General features: G+C 46.7%; 1 protein-coding gene across 1 annotated transcript in view; it reads right to left on the bottom strand.

Moving 5' to 3' along the window:
- The window catches only part of Rps6ka2 (ribosomal protein S6 kinase A2), a 192,696-nt gene that overhangs the window by 154,694 nt on the left and 19,485 nt on the right, over window positions 1–18,517 (bottom strand). The window lies entirely within an intron of this gene.

Here is an 18,517-nt window from a genome sequence, read left to right as displayed (position 1 = left end):
TCCCAGCCCAGATATTAAGACCCTCTGGGGAGGGGGGCAGATGGCGGCTATCATCCCCGGATGCTTCCATGTGAGTGTGTGTGAGAGTCACAGCCTGGTATGTCCCCAGCTAGACAGTGATGGCTGAATGGTATAAACACTTTCTAAGGTTTTATACCAGTTCCCATGGTACTGGCATGCACAGAGAACTACTTTAGGTCAATTCAGCAGTTCGATGTCTTTCTTTCTACATCTGCCACCTTTGCGGAGGACCCAAGTGTGGGCATGTGAGAGGGTGAGAAACCCAGACCTCACTTGACACTTTGGGGTGGTTGGTTCACATCCAATAGAAACCATTATTGTTCAGTCACAGACTCTGACAAATCACTACCAAGCTTGACTCGGCTCCTATAACGTCAACACACTGACCGGCACATGCTTCATCCTATGGATCATGCCATGACGCAGTATTCACACCTGACTCTATCTATGACCTCGCCCTGGCCATGCTCCATCTATCAAGGGATTCCCGGGAATTTGACACCCATTATTTTCTCGTTAAGAACTTGGGATCCTCTGCCGCTTCTCACCTCCAGAGCTCTGCAATACTCAGGGTCATCACAAAGAAAAATGTCAAATGCCCCCCTCTCCATATCCCCTTAGGAGTCTCCGTGACGAGGCAGGAGAAAAGAAGATAGGAAAAGAGTGGGAACATTCTAAAGGGATGTTTATATGACAGGCATGGGCACATATCACACACATAGGCACAAGCATGTGTATGCTTGGACGTTCTGAGTCCCTTTATCCCTTGGGCTTTCAAATGACTTACAGGTGTGTATTCATCCTGGACCACTAGATGTCAGCAGAGGATGCTACTGACTGAGAGCAGGAACCCAGAGCCACCTGCCTCCACTGGGGGACGGAAACACAGAGCACACCTTGCAGACTAGGGTGCCTGCTGAGATTGGGGCCTGAGATGTGTGTTCTCTTGCTGCACTTTGCAACTGAGACTTTATTAGCAACCCCAAGAACAAGCAGGAAATGGCCTTGCTTCGTAACCAAACAGGACCTGAATTAAATACCTTCTGAGGTTACTGGGGCTCCTGGGGAAATATCTCCTATCTGATGACAGTTGAACCTTCAAAACATTAGGTCCTGAAATGGATGTGTGGCTTTTAAACACCTTTCTGGAACAATCTGCAAGCTCAATAGAGATTTCTTGCACACTTGGGGTGTTGAAGAACCCCACACGTGGAGCGCCCAGGAGCTGGCCAACACCCTGTCTGGGAGACCACTCTGACCTCATCCAGGACTCTTGAGAAATCTGTCCCCAGTGGGCCAAAGCCCAGGGAAGAGACAAGGAAATGTGGATATGGCTCTTCTAACACTGAAATTTCCCTAAGGGCTGTGAGAGTGGATGCTCCACATTTCACCAACACTCCTAGCCCAGTAAGGGGCTGCCACATTTCCCCAGAAGTTCATGGTAGAAATCAGAAGAGCATCTCAGAGCCTGAAGGAGCATCATGGACCCAGGCCAAAGAGATACAGAAACGGGGCATAATCACTGCCTTGGGGTTCTACAGGAGGCACGGTGCACGAAGAGGCGGGGAATGAGGCCTGAACCCCACACCGGAGGATCTGCAGCCCCCCCCCATCATGGGCTGGAGAGGGGCAGAGCCGGGAGAGACAAAGGGGCTGGCTATGAAGTCGTTTCTCAGAGAGGAGTGACTTCACAGGGGTGGAGAAACCACTAGCAGTCAGAGAGCAGCACAGATACAAGGAAGGCTGGAACCAGAGCAGGGACCATGCGGTTTCGCCTGCCCACTCAGCTGAGAGCTGGGATCCATGGCCTTCCACAGTGTGATCAGAGTGGAGGCTAGATTCGGACCTTATGGACGGCGGTTAGAGATCTCCTTCCATGCCCTGCTCTGGCTCATGAGAGGCTAGTGAAGAAAGAGCTACCTGGAGGCTGTCTACCCATAGCAGGGGCCATCAGAAACCCCAGGGCCAACTGACACCTGCTTCGAGGGTACGCAAAGGTAAACAGAGTCAAAGTCCAGAGTGAGGAGAGGTCCAAGAGAGGGTGGCACCCTTAGACTGACCTGAGGCTGCGCTGGGACGTTACACCTCTGCCATCTTCAGGGTTGGGGTTTTGTTTCATTTGTTAATGAGGTCAATTTCCCACGACCTAGTATTTTAACAATTTTAACAATTTAACAGTTGGGTTGGAAGTACCACAACGCATCGGCAGAGCAGTAGCCTAGAACGCACGAGGGCCCCATAACATTCCCAGCACTGGAAATCAAACAGATGTAGGTACACACACAACTAATTCCCATGTGACCCAGCAACTTCCCTCCTTAGAGTGTGCCCAGATTACCCCACACATGTAATGCAGTGAATGCATCATGTGTGTGGGATCCCCAATGCCCGCATGAATGTGTTCACCTAGCAGTTCACTCTGCTCCCCAGTGCCTGACCACTTAGCATGACTTACTGCCGGTAACTGTGCAGGTAAAGTTCGCTAGAATCCAACTGTTAGCTAAGGACAGAGCAAGGAAATGAACCCAGGATAAATACATGTGAGCCCGAAAGACCTCCCTGCTATTCAGAGTGGCCAGTAAGGGCCTTCAGTGAGATTTTGTGAATCTGTAACAGCGGTGTGGGTCAAGCTGAAATTTAACATGACAGTTGGTTGTGCTAGGATTGTGTCTGAGGCACTCGGAACACACACACACACACACACACACACACACACACACACACACCTTAAAGGTGTTAATAGGGTGAGAGCCAGGTGTAAACCCTCAGTCAGGCTGTAAGTCATGCTTCCAAGAACAGTGTGGACCCTCAGCCAGAGAAGTTAGAGCCACTGGTTAGACAGGTGAAATAGCCTCCCTCAATCCCCTGGGGCTGTGGGTCAGAGGTAGAAACCCTCCTGAGCCTCAACAGGCACATGGTGCTGAGGCCCCGTGTAGGAACTATCTTCCATACCAGGCTCAACCTCAGAAACCAGAAAGTGCAGCAAAACGGACAGAGTTCACTGGGGAGATGCATCTCCCTCTGCCCCAGATAGAACTGAGACCTCCAGAGTGCAGATTTGCTCACTTCTAGAGCCCTAGGGTGGTAGCTGCTACATCCCTGTGCCTGAGTCATGGAGCGCAGATGTTGGGCCAGACACCACTGGAGATGCTGTTGTGAGGTGGTTGTTGGGTGTTGGGTTTCTATTGCTGTGATGAGACACCATGACCAAGGCAACTTGGGGAGGAAATGGTTTACTTGGCTCACACTTCCACATCACCATCCATTCATCACTGAAGGAAGCCAGGACAGGAACTCAAACACCAGGAACCTGGAGGCAGGAGCTGATGCAGAGACCATAGAGGGATGCTGCTTACTGGCTTGTTCCCCATGGCTTGCTCAGCCTGCTTTCTTATTGAACCCTAGACCACCAGCCTAGGATTCACCCAACCTACAATGGGCTGGGCCCTCCTCCATCAATCACTAATTAAGAAAACACCCTACAGGTTTGCCTACGGCCCAATCCTATGGAAGCATTTTCTTCGCCGAGGCACCTTCCTCTCTGATGACTCTACCTTGTGTCAAGTTGACATAAACTAACCGCTGCAGATATGATTAACATCTAAATCAGTTGTTGCTGGGTATTGAAGTTGGCCTTCCATAGTGTAGCCTCATCTAACCAGCCAAAGACCTTAAAAGACTTCTCCACGGAGAAAACCCTGTCTCCAAATGTTGACTCCCTCTAGAGGAACTTTCGGTCTGTGGCTCCTTCCTGCAGGTTTAAAGCTGGTCATTTGTGCTAGTCTGTGGGCCAACTCCGTAAAACAAGCACATCCGTCTGTCTACACAGACAGATCCATCTCCAGACAGCATTTATGCACCTCTTGTTGGCTGGGCTTCTTTGATGACCCCGTGACCCCATTTTGGCTGTGAGAGCATCTCACTATCAGTCCCTGCCAGTCTGTTCAGGATGCTCGACCAGGGAGCTGGACGGCTCCTGGATACCCCTTACTGGTGTTTCCCACATTCAGACCCACACGTTCCTATTACTGTCAGATGGCAGAGGAGAAGAGGGTCCTGGCAGAGGGCTAGATGGGTGTGACCAAGGAAGGGGTCCAGCTCCAAACGACACGCAGGTGTGGAGACCTCAGGAGCCAGCCATGAGAAGCCCAGGCATCAGAGAAAGGTAACCGTGAAAGCGACCGGGGACAGGGGGACTCATTCACTGCTGTTTTCAGAGCCACAGCGAGAACAACCCACCCCTCTTCGTTACTCTCCCAAGCAGGAAAACCCAAGGCCTCCCAACCCTGCAGGCCTCCTTTGAGCCCAGAGTGAGGGGAAACACCACAGAGAGGCGTAGAGAAAGGCACACTGCCTGGGGAACTGACTGTGCACACGCTCGGTTATTTGGGTCATCAGTCGACAGGGCTGTTCGAGTGAGCTTTTGTAACAATCGCTAGCTGATTGCTAGCGTACACTTGGAAGGAGCTCAAAAAACAATTGTGACATCGTTGGAGCAAACCTTTTAACATTCCCTCCTTCCCGTGGCTGTTTGCATGGACACGTCTGCTTCTGCTCACGGCGCCTGAGGGTTAGAGGAAAGGATGCTGAGACCTGCTCAGCGCAGAGCCCTGCACAGACACATGTATATCCAGGACATATGACATCACGTCTATCCAGGACATATGACATCACGTCTATCCAGGACGTATGACATCACATCTATCCAGGACATATGACATCACGTCTATCCAGGACATATGACATCACGTCTATCCAGGACATATGACATCACGTCTATCCAGGACATATCACATCACATCTATCCAGGACATATGACATCACGTATATCCAGGACATATCACACCATGTATATCCAGGACATATGACATCACGTATATCCAGGACATATCACACCATGTATATCCAGTTCCCAAGCACTGTACTCCATATAACCAAAGAGGGTAACGAATCAATTATATACTAACAATTATCCTAATATCACTGAGCTTGTGATAGCAGAACATTACACTGAAAACTGAATTCAATTTAGATTTTTCTTTTTTCCTGTAAGACCATGAAGAGAGGGAACGGATACAGTGCTTTGGTGGGATGTAGGGGAAAGAGACCCTAATGTTTGGCTTAGCTTTCCAAGGGGATGAGTAGAACGGGAATCCAAGCTAAAGCAAAGACTGAACAGCAAATTCTCAGAAAAACACGTTTTTTTTGTGTGTATTTTTGAAGAGGCTTGGCAAGCTGTCAAGTTGCCATGGAAACGCTAAGGAGTGCCCCGAGTTCTATTGTAAAATACCAGGATGTTTACATGCTGAGAGATGCAGCCACTTCCCCCATGAGGCCCTAAGGGGAGCTGGTGAGAGAGATCAGTTGGGACCTTTTGTTTCTGCTATAAGGGACCTCCTGTGGGTGCAGGACAGCAAGTACCTCAACTCACTCAGACCAGCTGCTTCTCAACAGTTCTTGAAAAATATTTAGACGCGATGACTCATTGTGACTGGGCAAGTAAGCAATAGGCAGGCATCCATAAGGTGTGGACAAACTTTGAGTACATCTGCCCTATCCAAGAGTCAGGCCTAGTAGTTCCGTAACAACTTCTCTCCAAGACCAGATGCTAGCGCAGGGAGCTAGACTAAAGGGGAGGATGGTATGGTAGCGTGGGTGCAGATGTCTCTCCGGAGTTCACGGTGAGGTTCTGAACCCCGGTTACAGTACTGAGGGCAGGAGAGGAGTAATGGCGTTGCTGGCCTTATAAAAGGGCTGCGGCGAATAAGCAAGGACCCTCTGCCCTTCTGTCATGTGAGGACACAGCATCTGTGCCCCTGGGGATGGAAGCAGAGAGCCGCCCTCCCCTGGAGATGCAACCTACTGGCTCTTTGACCTTGTCAGCCTCTCTGATATGAAAAATAAATTCCTGGCTTTGTAAAACAGGAAGCTCAAGATACTTTATTATAGGAGGAACAAACTCAGCAGCAAGAGTGAGGAATTAATCGGGTTATACTCGGAAGTGCCCAAGTGATGGGTACTGTGGTCCATGTGTCTCCTCCAAATCAGTGTTGAAGCCTACCCCTGTGTGCCACGTGAGGAGGCTAGCCTCGGTGAGGCAATCAGGTCTTGGGAATGGAGCTCCAGAAGTGAGAACCCAGGACCCAGAGAGTTCCGACCTTCTCCCAAGCCAAGGACGCAACGATGAGTTTTCATCTCTGAACTAGGAATGGGGTACACGGGACACTTCAGTGTGGACGGCTAGACTCCAGCACTGAGGGCTAAGTTTCTGGTGTTCATGGGCCACCAAGGCCACTGAAGTTTGTCAGAGTCCAACTGGGCCAGCCCTTCCTTGGCATTTCTTCATCAGAGATAACTGCAAACTCCCTTGTCCTAAATTCAATTGTTTGCCCAAATTAAAGTTTGATTTCATGGGACACTTGAGGCACGACTTCACTTTGTCCTGTAACGGCAAAAAAAAAAAAAAAAAAAAAAAAAAAAACCCTAAATAATGAAACAGCTGAAGGACTTGAAGCAATTGCATTTCCGCTTTTCAGCAGGGGGAGGTTCTAAAGTAAGGAAGGCGCCTGCTCTAGAGCTGCAGGACCTGAGTGGGGACAGAAAAGAAAGCAAGGCTGAGAGATTCTCTAGGCAGTCACGAACTCAAATGTCTCTGTGGAGTTGAGACGATAAAGAAAAACCATTATGACATTAGCACTTCTGTAAATGGTTCTTACTGAAAATGTACCGAGTGTTTTATAGCATTTACTTGATGAAGTCTGCAAGCAAATCACAAGCCACGAAGGCGGCTAGCTCCTCCACGGGGGAAGGACACACGGCCTGGGAGAGCAGGGGGAGAGGAAGAGAAATTCATATGATTTCTGATAAATCGAATTCTAGTCACTTTATTATATTTAATCTGTTAAAGTTAAAGGTTTTTTAAAATTTATTTAGAAATCTTCTTTGGAGGCCCTCCACCCAACCATACCTAGTACACCCTTCTTCAGGGTTTATCCTGATAAGTCTGTCTGATCCTCCCCTCCACGCACCCTAGATCCATCCCTACACTCCAGGCTTGGGTCAGGATGCCCATCCTGCACACTAGCCAATCCCCTGTATCCACCGGGCTTCATCCCTCTGAATCGATTTCCAACCTCCAGGCCCAGCCTGGGCCATACTCCCCCAAGCAGCTCTGTCTTTATTAGCAGAACTAATAAAGGAAGTCCACACACCCAAAAATTCATTGCAAAAATACAAAGACTATGAAAGATCAAACCAGTATCTTCTCTCCAAAGCCCACCAGTCCTATAGAAATGTCTGCTGGTGAGAATAATATAGATGAATGAACTCCAGCACACGCAAGTTAAAACATCTCAATCACAGACTCCATGAAACCATCCAAGGTTTCTTACAGAACGCACAGGAACAGCTGGATGAAATTAAAGAAAAGATAATTAATACGAACACCTGGGTGGTACCCAAGAAAATGCAAGCAAAATTCCATATGCTTCCCCGTGGCTGGGGGGGGGCACACATCAGCAAACCAGGGTATTTTAAGGTCATTCTAGGACATTCACAGAGGCCAAAAATTTGAGTTTCTTGGCCCCCTAATCCCCTGCTACAACTGAGCATGGGGAGTCTCCTCCTGAATGGTTCAGATCACAGGACAACAAGGACCCTATTTCAAATCATGCATCTTGAGCTTCTGTTGTTCTCTGCTGATTTCCCTCTCAAAGTAGCCCTGATCCGAATGCTGAAGGCGATGTTTATGTTTCTAAGCATATGCACAAGAGAAGCCTCAGTCAGCGCGAGAGGAAGCGTGTGCATTGGTATTGGCCGTGAGTACAAAATAATAGGTACTTGTTGAATAGATACCCACTAAACAAGACCGTGTGGCTGGCATTGCTGCTGTGGCGGACGGAACACTCACGAGAAGCAGCGGCGTGGTCTTCACTGTTTCTTATCTGTGACGTCTGTATACCACACAATTGTGATGCACAGGACAACAGGCTGTGCCTGCCCACCTTGGGGCTTCTCATTTGCAGACATATCTGTGGCTCAACCCACAACTTACAGAATTCCCTCCCTCAGAGCTCCAAACAGATTCCAAAAATACAGTTTAAGGTGGGTATAAAATAAGTAGTTCTAAACATCGCAGTGTGCATGCATTAGCTCTGGGGAAGGAGGTCTTACTACGTACCTCACACAATGTGACCACATAGGACTACACAGAGGTGGCATCATGGCTTCTTCTTCTAGTGGGACCTTAGCTGCCTACGCCAAGCTTGCCTCTGGACAGTCGTTTTACCAGGTGACCAACAATAAGCCTCATCATGCACTCACACTGAAAGAACAAACTCCCAGCCTTGATGTATCTCCCACAGCCACAGATAGGGTAGGCCTCACAACCCTACCCTTGACTGGACAACTTCCAATTCATTCCATACCCTGTGTCATCCGTTCAGGGGCTCATGCTGGCAGAAAGAGACATCTGGGTGGCAGATTCGCAGTGGCAGAACACTTACTTGTACCTACGACGTAACTGTCCACGCCTTGTTGGCCAACCCGAAGCTGTGCTATGCTTGCATCTGGGCACTGATGGTGTGGGCCTGGACTGCACAGAGAGCCTGCACTGAGAGGCAGCCGTTTCCCAATGCCTGTGAGTTAAGACCATTCTCCCCAAGACCCAGAGGGAGACCCCATAGTGTATGGAAATTTTGAGACTTTTTAAAAAGCACAACATTCTAAGTATGCTATCTAGAACCAACATTTCTCATCTTTATAAGATACTTTAAATATGAATGATTTATAATCCTTTGATCACAAGAAGATATTCCCCCCCCCCCAGCCTTTTAGAATGAAGTCCACATAGATTTATTTTTTTGTAAATCTGTGTACGGCCTGGATTCTACTACAGTTTTATTTGGAGGAAAGAAAAGTTTTGGACAATCACCTGTTCTTTATAATCCAGTTATCTAGATGGTTCCTGGAATAACAGCTCTCATAAATTAAAATTCACTTAGCATAAGGAAATTACATTAAGCATAATGTATTCTTTCTCTATTGACTCCAGGGCTCTCTAAAAAAATATTTCAGAACCTCATCGGGATGGTAATTACAAGGCTGAACAATGGGTGCCAAGCACATGGCAGACTCTGGAATTGGTGAGGGGTGGGGAAGAATATCTTATGAGGCTTTGGTGGTGGTACCTGGATGTGACCCCAGTATTTGGGAGGTGAAGGAAGAGTTGATAATTCAAGGCTACATAGTGAGTTTTAGGCTAGTCTGGGGACACACGAGGTCCTTTCTCCCATTTCATAGAAACCTAAACCTCAAGTCAAAACAAAACAAACTGAAAGAAAAAAAACCCCACCCTAATATAGCCCTGAAAGAGGAGAGTGCATAAGAGTCTGTCGTTTGCAGTCACCTGCCCTCTCTCCAAGACAGTGTCTCTTCACTGCGTCTGCAAGGGGCCATCGCAAGGTACCCAGCATGAGGTCTGTGGCATGTCCTTCTCTCTCATGCCCCTCACATCAGAAATCATCCTCTGGGATGTTGGGGGTTTAACATCAACCTCCTCCCTGCCCACCGTCACAGTGGGAACCTATGTAATGCTGGTGTTTAACACTGGCACCCTCCCCCCTTGTATACCAGGCTGTGGATGGGAGAAATCCTCACAAACCACTTCCAGATCCTCTTCCCTGCAGCTTCATAGTAGCCTCTTCGTGAGTAACTGGGAGCCAAACCAGTTTTCCAAACTGGGAGCCAAACCAGTTTTCCAATTACCCCTGGAGCATCTCCACTTAATAGCCCAGTCCCAGCGAAACAAGCCGGGACTGTTGGACAGGTTGTAAGTATGAAAATCTCACTGATAACTAAACTGAGCCAAGAAAATTCCTACAGGAGTCAGGAACTCTCCGATGGAAAATAATTGACAGTTCAGAGCGAAAGAGACCACCACCTTGTGGGTTTTATTCCCAGACAAATCAAATAACTCATCCCTGTGAAGTTCTACTTCTCTGTTCTGTCTGTAGTTTGAGGGACTGGAAGTGTCCTGCATCCTTGCCTGCCTCTTAGAAACCACCCCATTTACCTCCCATGTAATTCCTAAATTTGCTCGGTCATAGACTGAGGCTGCAGGCGGGTGGGGACTGCACTTAGAGGTGGGGATCGGCACACTCCTCGGGAAGATTGGAAGCCCCACAGCAGGAGTGAACCTGAGTTCTGCTCTGGCCCTGCTCCTCCTTGGCCTTGCTTTCCAGGACCAGATAACTGCAAATCTGATTGTGTCCAACTCCAATTACGAGGAATTCACTCTGCATTTTGAGTTTGGTTTTCCAAGTCCATCTGCGGCATGTCTCATTGGCTTCCTTCCTAAGGCTACCATGGCAAAGAATCTAAGTGGCATAAAACAAGAGAAATACCTTCCTACGTTTCTGGAAGCCACCAAGTCTTAAGTGGGAGTGTCTGTGAGGTCTCTTTCTTGCCTCTAGCAGTTTCTGGGGTAACTAACACCCCAAGTGATCCCTAGCTTATCCTGCACCCCACCTACCTGCCTCTATCTCTTCTAAGGATGCCAGCCACATACAGTCAGAACTTGGGGCCCTACGGAGTTCTTACCTCAGGGAGATCTACAATGACTCCAATTCCAAATAGAGCCACAGCCATCGTTTTTGATGTACACAAACCAACTACAATATATAACACAAGAAAGCCTGTTCCCCTTGTAGTCAGAACTCTTCAGACTTTTTTTTTTTTTTTTTTTTTTTTTGTGAGTTTGTCAAGCTTTAGCTGGATACATAACGCGGTGTCAGGAAAGCACAAGAAAGAGACTATTTTCCTTCATCTTCCCTCACAGGGATTCTTAAGCTTTTTCCTACTTACAGCCCATTTTTGCTCAAGTTTTTACAAAGATGACAGGAATACTGAAAAAGTAAACATTACTAAAAAAAAAAAAAACCAAACAGCTGTTGGTAAATCACAAAGTAATTTAGTTTAAAACAACTCTTGGATTTGGAAGTGATTTTGCCACTCACTAAAGGTGAAAGCTAATTTTCACACTAGAATTTGTTTGCTTATTTGTTTAATCTAAAGAATTAAATCAGGGGCTGGAGAGATGGCCCAGCCATTAAAGGCTAGGCTCACAACCAAGAAAAAAAAAAAAAAAAAAAAAACAAGAATTAAATCGAGAGTAACTGTCCATACAGGATGCATTTATCAGTTGGTCAATGTTTCGATTTTATTGATAATGTCAACGTTCAAGATGCTACTTTGCATAAACAAGCCATTCGAGATAGCAGGTGCTTGCTTAGGGCCACTTCAAAAATGGTCCAAAAAGTCTATCCTAATCCCCAAGCCAGACCAGCAACGCAGACAGCAACTGTTAATCAGGCAGACAATACAAACAACACTTGTCAGGGGTGTGTTTTGTCTTTTGTTTTTGAGATAAGGTCTTACACAGCCAAGCTTGGTTTAAACTTCCTAAGTAGCCTTCCTCTACCTCCCAAGTGGCTGGATTATAGGCTTGCACCACCACATCTATCCTGAAGCAGTTTTTAATTTCAAAAATAGAATTACATTTTATTTAGTGCAGAGACAGCATGCTTATTATCCCACACTGCAATGGAGATCGGAGGACAACTTACAGGGGACCGTTCTCCACTCAGGTCTTCAGACTGTACAGGGAAGCGCTTTCTAAGCCATCTTGCATGCCCTCAAGCAATGATTTTAGACACTCAAGCACTGTAACACAAAACAACCAGAAAAATAATATTGATTTGATAGTCACTCACTGAGGAATGACTGTGGGGGGGAAATAGGAAGCATCTTGAAGACATTGTTTTCCGTAATTAAACTATTCTGCTTCTGCTGGAGTTTGTAAACACAGCAGAAATACCACAGTTCACAATAAAATAATAAGCCGAGGGGTTTCAGTCAGTGTTCATCAGCGCCGCTTGGCGTGCGTGCCAAATGCACAGTGCCAAGCATGTGTTGCCTGTTCGAAGCCAAGGCTGCCGTGAAGCCACAGGATGCAGCAGGGGTAAGGGCTGCCCTAACCACTCGGGGTCATTTGATTTCTAATTGAGTTCTGAGACCAATTTTCTCAATGACCTCTGCATTCAGTTCTGAGAGCCTGTATGGGGCCTACAGTTTAAGAAGCTGAATGCTACATATACATTGGGAATTTTACCTGGGATAGATAGTCCTGTACCTCAAAGTATAAGGATGGCTGGCATCTGGCATTCCAACTGGCATAGAGCCAACACCAAATAAATACTTATAAATGTATTGATCGTTGCTGATCAACTCCATGTTTTCAATGGGCATACTTTTGACATTATAAGCATAGACTTATTTAATGTACTTAAATTATATGCAAAGCCAGAAGTTTTTGTAGCACCAGGATTATCTTATTAGGATTCCATGTAGAGAACATTGGGCTTTAAAAAAAAAAAAAAAAAAAAAAAAAAAGGCTTTCAGAAGCAAATGTAACTAAAAGCAACTGTAACTGTTAGCTGTATTAATTATCAGAGGGAAAAGTAAGTATCTTAAAATGTAGCAAAAACTCACAAGAGCGCATTGATTTTAAGACACAGTAAAGATATATAACTTCATACTGTTCACTGGCAGTAGAGATCAGTGTCCTGTCTGTGTGCAGATGGCTTCTGATGCTCTCTTGAAAATTAGGAAAGTCTTGTCTCAACATTTCAGGTGTGCTGTTCTGGGTTCTGACCAAGTGAAAAGACAGACTCTAAGGGGACTGCTAGCACTTTCTATGTACGTGAGAATTATTCTGTATAACATATAATTGTTTTCATCTTTCATTTTCACTCTGACTAGTGTGAGGGCCCTGAGTGCTGAGGAGTCCACTGAGGGCACAGCAACATTACAGACCCCCACAAACCACTACATGAAGGCTGCTTGCCAAAACGTTAATGGATCTGAGAGGGTAGTGGCAACTGTTGCATCAAACTGCTGAGACTCGGGTGTAGTCTGTTTGCATTTCCAGCCTGCATTGACTTAGGACGCTAACTACCTTTGCAACCCAAATGCCGTGAAAACTAAATCCCAATCCAAATGAACGCAGCCCTACCATTAGCCTTGAACTGGAGACCCCCAAACATGAAGTGATTTAAGGAAGAGCCCCTGAACAGAAGACAGCGTCCCTGGGAGCTAGCGCCGGCTCTGTCATTTCATTCCAGAACTTTCCCTAAGGAGAGACACAGCCACACTCAGCAGACATGAGCGTTGTCAGGAAGGTAATATGGGGTAGGCGAGGGGCAGTTAGTTGGGCTGGACAAGAAGGGACAAACGCAGCAGAAGTTCCAGGAGAATTGCTGGTTGGAGGTGGGGCGGGAGATGGCCACGTCTTGTAAGCTTCAACGTGAGTATCAGGACCATGGACAGAGAAGCCCGCAGGCTTTCATCTAGACTTCTCCCACAAGGAGAAAGGATTCACTCTACCCTCTAGCTCTAAGGGGGCAGTAACAGCCCTGAGCTCCAGGCTCATTTATGATCTCTCAGACTTAGTAGTAAACACTGCTGCTGCCAATGCCATTCCTGCAGATGATGCAAGGTTCACCAGACTCAGTACAGGTTAAGGGAGGTTTATTCGGGGAGAAGCGCTTACACGAGAAACCCATGACCCACAAGTTCTGCTCCAAGGATCCACACCCAGGCTGCTCCCAGTAACCCGACCGGAACCACGAAAGTGATCCCTAACCAACTCTGACACTTGATTAGGGGATCTGGACACAAAGACACCTTGGTTCTGTGCGCTCTGGAAAGAGGTGATGGCCCTCTCAAGGAGATCAAGCTTTTTACTTCCAGCCCCAGAAACACGGGCTTCCCCTGTGAAGACCCTGGGGCAGCTCTACGAGGCAGACACAAAGAAGTCACAGTAAGAGTGAATCACGCTCATTCCACACAGCTGTTTCTACCCTGTGTTTGCCCATACACCTGTTTCAGCTCACTAGGAAAGCAGCAAGAGAACACGAATTTGTCCGCCCTGAAGCCATGCCTGACACACACGGGCTGGACAAGTACTTCTACGTGAATGAATGGATGCAGATAACACATTATCAGAGCTTATGTTTTTTTCCCAGAAGGAACCATAAAAAATGTATTTCACCACAAACTCTAGAGCTCTTGGGTTTGAGTTTTTCTTATGAGAGTTATAAACGTCTCTGGAAGAAGTTTATGAATGGAGAAGACTCGGCCAGCAGCACATCACTGTGGCAACCGCAGTCCTATAGAATTATTGGTGTATCTACACGTAGCTTAAAAATACAAGATGGCATTTCCAGCCCCAGTATAGTCTAAGAAACCACAGTTATACATGTAGCCCACGACTGTAAATGACCCGCACTTAGATCCTGATTCAAAGTAAACGTAAAACCCAAACAACCAGGAATCTGAAGACTTAACACTTGGTGGTATTTTTAAGGTGTCATTTTTTTGTGCACTGCAAGTGTTTCACAAGCTTGTGTGTGTGTTTATATATTTGCATTCATGGTCTTGTTTGTGTTCATGTAGATCTGTGTGCACATGCTTCCACATCCAGGAGACAGCCTTACACATGTACTCCAAGGCAGATGAATTAAACAAAGCCTGTGGGTCTGTGTGTGGATGATGGCAACGTTGTGGTATGAACCAAAACTAGCATTCGACCTGTTACAGTTCTCTGGAGCAAGGACCACAGAAGCCCGCAACAGCCCATTCTACATGTTGTGATTCGAAGGCTGTGTTGCTTATCCAGTCTGGGAACCCCAGATTACATTAATAGGGGACTTCTCTGTGGCCATTTTCACTTAAAATGAAACAAATGTTACTGTGAATGAACTTGAGTTCAATCTTTTTTACCTGTTTGTAAATGCTTTTGTGTGTGCATGTGTATGCATGCATTCATGCCTTTTGGAAATCATATCAATATAGCTAAAAAGCCAAAATATGCTGTATTCTGGCTTCACCTGCTGCCATGGTGAACCCAGCCCATGGGTACTGATCCAAACAGTGTGGCTCCCCAGACCTGCATGCCAGCTTCCTTGGTGAGGAATAGAGCCCACTCAAGACTCTTCCTTCCCTCCTGTATGGCCTTGAGTGGGACAGGAACACACTCAGCTTCTAACCCTGGAGCAGTATCTGAAGCAGTATCTTACTTAGTGCTCTCTCCACGGACAAAGATGCCAAGAGCCTTTTTGTTTAAAAGCCAGCTGCTTGAATATCCATACCCATCTCAAGGCAAGGACAAGAAGCCAGGGCTGAAGTCACACATGGACAGTTGGGGTACAGGAGGAAAGGAGATAAGCCCTGCAAACAAGGGCATGGAATGTATCCGTATCTCTGCATCTGAGAGCTGAAGGCTAAAGGAATTTAAGCCCTTACTTATAGATAATGTCTTTAATGGAAAGCCTTATGGCCAGGCCAACTTCATCTGATATGACCTGTCCTTGATTCCCGAAGACTTCCTGAGGGTGTTTGGGTATGGTCTGGAGGACTGGATAGCCCTTTATGAACACATTATGTCTCAAAGTTCTGGAGGCTGGAGGTCACAAGGTGCTTCCAGGACTGGTGCAGGGCATGGGTCCCTTTCCAGATCACATATGGGACACTGTGTGCTCTCACATGATTGAAAAGTCAGGCATCTCTCTGGGCCACTTCCAGAAGGTCACCAATCCTACCCATGAGGCCCCATCCTCGGGCCTTAATCATGCTTAAAAGCCTTTCCCCAACGCCGTCCATTTCCTGGCTGCCCCCTAAGGCCCTGCCTTTCACACCAACAATTGTGAGAAGTAAAGAAAATTGGAATAAGCCAGTCTGAAAAACTGAATTGAGCCACACACACCAATTAGTTGTTAAAAACACTGGGCATAAATAGATGTTCTCTTTTGGCAAGTTTTCTAGGCCAATGGGTATTTTAAGCTACTGGGGGGGAAAGCGTAAGTTTTATTAAGTGGCTGGGTTAACAGGAGCACAGGATATAAATTTTCCATGTTTTTGTCTTCAGCTTCCGAATAAACTCCGAGTCAATGGATCTTTTTGATATCTAAAACTCACTATAGCTTTCTCTTTGTTCTGTGGACACAGACATCCATATTTCCGCACACAACCCTCCAGAAGGGCAGGTGTGGCAACCCAGCCTCTCGGGCATCGAGCATTGCCTGGCTCATGGGCCTGAGGAGGTTCTGGCCTTTTCCTCAGCTGACCTGCAGAGCTGGCTCACAGATCCATTACCTACCCTCCTGTTCACAGGTAAGTACAATTTGCCTACTGCAAATCTTAAGTGGGCTTTCACTGAGGATTTTTTTTTTCTTTTTAAATCTACTTTTCTGCAACTTAAAAAAACTGAGTCCTGGATTAAGTCGGCCATCTCAGGGTCCCATATGAACTATGCCCTCCAGACTCCTGCAGAGCTCTCCACGGAACCTCCCTCTCCCTCCCTCTCCCTCTCTCTCTCTCCCCTCTCTTCTCCTCCCTCCCTTCCCCCTCCCTTTCCCCCTCCCTTATCTCTGCCTCTCTCACTCCCACTCCCCTTCTTCCTTGTGTGTGTGTGTGTGTGTGTGTGTGTGTGTGTGTGTTTGCTAGCACCGGCTGTGGAATCAGGACCTTTTAAGGCAAGCATTCTACCATACCAAGCTGCATCTCCAGCTCTGCCCTGATACTGTCTCCAGTTACAGGGAGGATACTGCAAGAGAGATGATGAGAAACTTAACAGTTCTGTTATGGGATGCTGGGCAGAATATCACAGCTTGTGGCAGAGCCAGGTAGGGATCCCAGTCAACATTGCTGGATTCACCTGAGGCAACAGATGCCAGAGGCTGAGCCAGAGTTCTTATCCAGTGTGAACACATCCTGGAGAAGCCCAGGGCCCAGGCTTGGAACCCCAGGCAACACATCTCCCTGCTGCGTTATCTGCTGCCCCTGAACACATGCACACGGCGTCTCCAGAGTCCACTGGCTTAGAAGCAGAAACCCAATTGCCAGGTCCATGATGATGAGAGAAACTGAGCTCCCTCTGAGACAGTTTCCTACATCCATCTCTTGAGAAGAGAGCTACCGACGTGTGGGTGTTCACAGTGTGAGAACCAAACACCGTGAGCTCCAGAAAAGCTGACAACTTGTTGATAACTGTTAAGTTTTGATGTCTAATGTCACTTACATGAGCTGCGAAGGGGAAACAGTTTGAATCTATAGAAATTGTAAAACACTGAGATAATCTGTTAATGTGGTTTATGGTTTTTAAGCCTACACAACGAAACAAAGTAAGTGTTCAAGAATCGTTGAGTCAAGACTTTACCCACAATACCTTAAGGGCCAAATTTTATTTCCAATTCTCATATTAAAGTGTTTAGCACTTTTTCTCCCATAAGAACACAAATAAGGGCTGTAGAGATGGCTCAGAGGTTAAGGGCACTGGCTGCTCTTCTGGAGGTCCTGAGTTCAATTCCCAGCAACCACATGGTAGCTCACAATAATCTGTGATGAGAGCTAGCACCCTCTTCTGGCCTGAAGGCATACATGCAGACAGAACATTGTATATATAATTGTTTATTTAATAAATAAATTAATTTTTTTAAAGGCCACAAAGAATCACAATGGCGAACAGAGTGGGTGCTTACTTTGTGAAGGTGTTTAGCTGACTGCTGGCATGGCCTCACAACCATAATTCATGGTGTTTGTGTGTGTGTGGGGGGGGTAGAGTCCTTGGAACTGTAGCTTCCTAAAGGTCATAGTTTTTGAGATCTTGTTTATCTATGCCTACAAGACAGTTCATATCAATAAGCGTCTTTAATAGTCTCCTGTATCCCAGGCTGCCCTCCAACCTGCAATATAGCTAAGGGTGACTTTCAATTTCTTCCCCCTGCATCTTGCATCTTGACTGGTAAGATCACATCACGGGTGTGGGTCACCACCCCCAATTTATGCAGCTCTGGGAACAAAACGCAGGGCCTTGTGCATTCCAGGCAAACACTTCACAAACTGTATTCCTAGCATCAGTGAACTTTAAAAAATTCACACAGTCACATAACCACAGTGAGATGTTCTTTCTGTGCGTCTATGGCCAGTGTGTCCTTCTGCAGCCTGGACCTCCCTGATAGAATGCCCGCTTTGTGGTGGTGGCGGGACTGACTGGCTCCTCTACCTTCCGCTGCTACTGTTGAGATGCCCGCATGTTGCATATACCTTTGGCTGGGTCTTTCATTTGTAGAGGTGGAATACAACGTCTGCCTTTGCATGAGCTGATGGGCATTTGAGCTGTCTCTGCTGTGTGAGCGTTGAGCCAAACTACTATAAATGTCCTCATGGAGGCATCTGGTGGATATACATTTTAGGTCAGTATCTAAGAGCGGAATTATCAGGTTCAAGGTAAGTGGATGTCTGCCTTTATAAAATGCTTCCCAATTGTTTTCTAAAGTAGCTGCGCCATTTTGCATTCTTACCAATCATGAAGTAGGGTTTAGCATACCATGCCTTGTCAGCATTTAATACCCATATTAGCCACTGCAGGAGCCATGCA

This window comes from Phodopus roborovskii, unplaced genomic scaffold, assembly GCF_943737965.1.
Source record: "Phodopus roborovskii unplaced genomic scaffold, PHOROB, whole genome shotgun sequence".
NCBI classification, from domain to species: Eukaryota; Metazoa; Chordata; class Mammalia; order Rodentia; family Cricetidae; genus Phodopus; species Phodopus roborovskii.
Note: the sequence above shows the minus strand (reverse complement) of the source record. Positions and strands in the feature narration are given on the sequence as shown.